The 4,687-nt window shown below is 46.7% G+C and overlaps 1 protein-coding gene across 5 annotated transcripts in view; it reads right to left on the reverse strand.

Annotated features, from left to right (window-relative positions):
- The window catches only part of LOC137430240 (cAMP-regulated phosphoprotein 21), a 247,709-nt gene extending 243,389 nt beyond the window's left edge, over positions 1 to 4,320 (reverse strand). For all 5 annotated transcript variants that reach the window (XM_068120950.2, XM_068120952.2, XM_068120951.2 and 2 more), the window contains exon 1: positions 4,220 to 4,320. The gene's annotated coding sequence lies outside the window, so the exon portion shown is untranslated. The remainder of the gene's footprint in view (positions 1 to 4,219) is intronic.
- Positions 4,321 to 4,687: the final 367 nt, after the last annotated feature.

Consider the following 4,687-nt stretch of genomic DNA (forward strand, 5'->3'; position numbering starts at 1 on the left):
ACCAACTCTAAAGTATGGTGGTGGAAATATTATGGTTTGGGGCAGGTTTGCTGCATCAGGGCCTGGGCAGCTCACCATCATATAATCCACTATGAATTCTTCATTGTACCAGAAGGTGCTCGAGGATAATGTGAGGCCATCTGTCGGAAAGTTGAAGCTCAACCGAAGGTGGACCTTGCAACATGCATGCATGTTTGCATGACAATGACCCTAAACATCTATCTATAATTCCAGTAATCTCTGTGTGTATGTTTGTATGTTTGTATGTTTGTATGTCTGTGACCGCTGTTTCTCGACAACCACGGGTCCGATATACTTGAAACTTGCCAGATATATTGCTGGGGACCCGAGGATGTGCCTTTTCAAGGTTTTATATTAACCGGACAAGTAGTTACCGAGCTATGTCCAAAAAACGATTCAACCAATCAGAGAGCAGCGAGCTATCACGTGTGCCGAACGTGGCGAACAGACTCTGCCTCGGACGGCACATTTGAGAGCGTATTCATTTATTTGACGTTGCAATCTGTGTTGATTGTTGTAAGGTACGATCGATTGTAGTACATACATATTTATATTTTGTACATATTCATTACGGGCACGTCACGGGTACGGGTACGGTACGGGTACGGGTACGGGTACGGTTCCGGGTACGGTTACGGGTACGCACGTACGGGCACGTCCTAGTCTATCTATAATTCCAGTAATCTCTGTGTGTTTGTTTGTCTGTGACCGCTGTTTCTCGACAACCACGGGTCCGATATACTTTAAAAACTTGCCAGGTATATTGCTGGGGACCCGAGGATGTGCCTTTTCAAGGTTTCATATTAATCGGACAAGTAGTTACCGAGCTATGTCCAAAAAAACGATTCAACCAATCAGAGAAGCAGCGAGCTATCACGTGTGCCGAACGTGCCGAACAGATTCTGCCTCGGACGGCACATTTGAGAGCGTATTCATTTATTTCACGTTGGCAAACTATGTTGGCGTTAAACTATGTTTTAAAACTAATTAAAACGAATTTGCGATTCTTTCGCTTTCCTGCGCGTTTGTGCACGCTATGGCGATTTCTTTACCAAACTCCGCAAGCCGTTCGCTTTGGACCAAACCATTTCATGTAAATAGAGGGGGGGATTGTCACCGTACTCGCAAGCCGTTCGCTTTGGACCAAACCATTCATGTAAATAGAGGGGGGGGATTGTCACCGTACTCGCAAGCCGTTCGCTTTGGACCAAACCATTTCATGTAAATAGAGGGGGGGGATATAATTTTTAGATATATATATAGTACGGGCATGCCCTAGTACCATTAAATCCACCAAGGAATGGCTGAAAAGAAAGAATGGAGGGTTCTGGAATGGCCAAGTCAAAGCCCGGATCTAAATCCCATCGATATGTTGTGGGGGGGGGGGGGCTGGGGGGGGGGGGTTGGATTTGAAACGAGCTGTGCATGCAATTGTGCATGCTGTGCAAACAATTTTTTTGTTGAATCAATTAATTGCAAAGTCAATTTGTCATTGTTTTTGTTCAATTAGATCACCTTTATTTGTAGATACTGTTTAAATGAAGATCAAATATTTATATGTCCACATATGTTAAAAAGATTTAAAAAACATTTTCAAGGATGTACTTACTTTTTCACATGCGAAATTTGCATTTCTGTTTATTTAAATTATACAATGGACTACAAAATGTAAATGTTTCATGATATTTGCTATATTATATCACCTTTATCTATCAATATTGTTGAAATGAAGATCAAATAGCTGTATGTTGAAATATGTTGAAAAAGTCAAAACTTTACATGGGGTGTACTTACTTTTCCATGTGACTGTATCTACCTATTCATTACGTACTGTTTGAATGTCGGTTGCATCCTGTTAATTACATATTAATTTATATTAAGTGCTATAATTACAAACCTCTATTAATCGCATACTGTTGGAATATCCCTTTCGACCCTTTTGACTGCTTTGACCTGTGAAGATCCTTTAAATCCCGCAAGACCAGAAAGACCCAAACGACACAGAACTCAAAATACCCCGAAGACCGAAAAGAGCCTTAAAGGACCCTTTAAAACCTGAAAGACCTCGAGAACCCAAAAGAACCATAGGACTCTAAAGACCATTAAAGTCCCCAAATATGCTGAAGACCATTAAAGATGACGAACACCCTTCAGACCCCAAAGACCTGTAAGGCACTTTAACCTAGCCTGGACCCTGACCATTTAGAGCGTTAGACCACCTGGACTTCTTTTGATTACAAATAAATAATATCACCACAATTACAAATGAATTTGTACAAAAAATGCTTGTATTATGATTGTTGTAAATCATAACAAAACAGCAACTCAAGTTGTTATCCTAAGTTAAAACAAGCCCGTGCCTCTGTCGTGACGTGTAGTGAGGCAAGCGTAGCGATCCGATCCACGCTAGTTCGCATGAAGCTTTGTTGAAAATTTGATGACAACTGAAATGGTAAAAACGTTACCCACACACACGCCACAACCACCACAACCACACACCCACACAACCACCCACACACACACACACAACCACCCACACACACACAACCACCCACACCACACAACCACCCACACACACACAACCACCCACACACACACAACCACCCACACACACACAACCACCCACACACAACCACCCACACACAACCACCACACACAACCACCCACACACACACAACCACCCACACACACACAACCACCCACACACAACCACCCACACACACACACAACCACCCACCACAACCACACACACACACACACAACCACACACACACACACAACACCCCCCCCCCCACACACACACAACACCCCCCCCACACACACACACAACACCCCCCCCCCACACACACACAACACCCCCCCCCCCACACACACAACACCCCCCCCCCCCCCACACACACACAACACCCCCCCCCCCCACACACACACAACACCCCCCCCCACACACACACACAACACCCCCCCCCCACACACACACACACAACACCCCCCCCCCCACACACACACACACAACACCCCCCCCCCCCCCACACACACAACACCCCCCCCCCCCCACACACACACACACAACACCCCCCCCCCCACACACACACAACACCCCCCCCCCCACACACACACACACAACACCCCCCCCCCCCCCCACACACACAAACAACACCCCCCCCCCCCACACACACAACACCCCCCCCCCCCCCACACACACACACACAACACCCCCCCCCCCCCCACACACACACAACACCCCCCCCCCCCCACACACACACACACACCCCCCCCCCCCCCCCACACACACACAACACCCCCCCCCCCCCCACACACACACACACACACACACATACACACACACACACACACACACACACACACACACACACACACACACACACACACACACACACACACACACACACACACACACACACACACACACACCATTCCCATTCCTCTCAATTTTCACTAATCCTGCACCCAGTTCCCCAACACCAGATCTAGATCGCATCTCGTATCCCCAACGCAATATTTCAATCCCACATCACCGACTCTTTCACTTTTAGTTATCCCCACCACAGGATGGTTGTTCACCTCATCTCTCTTGCAGATTCCTCTTCCTCCCCTCCCCCCTTATTAATAACGCAAATCACCAAAAAAACATTTACCTCAACGTGGCAATCCCCTATCCTCCTCACACCAATCACATCCATTAGATACACATCCATTAAATCGCCTCATCTTCCTCTTCCTCTTCACTTTCCCGCAAAACATTCATATGATCATTATTCACCCTTTTCACAATTAACGTTTTATTGCCTCGTTTACCTTCCCCCGCCTTGAATGATCTCCACCCTCGGACCTTTAACACTTCCTACCTCATCAATTTCCCTCCTCTCTCTCCTCATCTTAAGATATTTCGTCTCATCGTTTCCCACCCCGACATCCTCTTCCGTATTACCTGCCGCCACCCCCCCCCCCCCCCCTACCCATCTCACCTTCCATGACCAACCTCACCCCTCCTGCGTCTCCAGTCCCCAACCCCTTCTTTCCACTCGTTTTCTCGCCGCCATGAGCCGGGGATCGCCCGGCCACCAATTAGTAAAACGAGAGCACACCCGCGAACGTGGCTCAATGTTTCCGGCCACCGAAGGGAGACAATGATGACAACATTTTGATGGTGTTCGTTGTGAACACCCAAAACTCTTACCGAGCAAGGAGGAAGAAGCTGCTGACCCGGATCCAGCGTTGCAGCTTGCCACTACATTCACGGCTTGTACGACTTGACGTCAGTTAATTAACATTTTTAACGTCTGATGTCAGACGCAACGGGAAAGAATCGAGCACGTGCTTTAGGAATATTAGTCATGAACACTGTACGAGCGAAGTGTATTTATACACGACAGGTAAAGACATTTTTGCTCAAAATACAGCAGCAATCTTTACATTAATTGTTAAAACATGGATAGGCCGATATATATATCACACACACGTACACATATACACACACACACACACACACACACACACACACACACACACACACACACACACACACACACACACACACACATATATATATATAAACACGTACATGCATTCACACATATACACACACACACACACACGCGCACTCACACATATAAACACACACACATACAAACACATATAAACACAC

The sequence above is a fragment of the Myxine glutinosa genome, chromosome 6 (genome assembly GCF_964187855.1).
Source record: "Myxine glutinosa chromosome 6, kmMyxGlut1.1, whole genome shotgun sequence".
Classification (NCBI taxonomy): Eukaryota; Metazoa; Chordata; class Myxini; order Myxiniformes; family Myxinidae; genus Myxine; species Myxine glutinosa.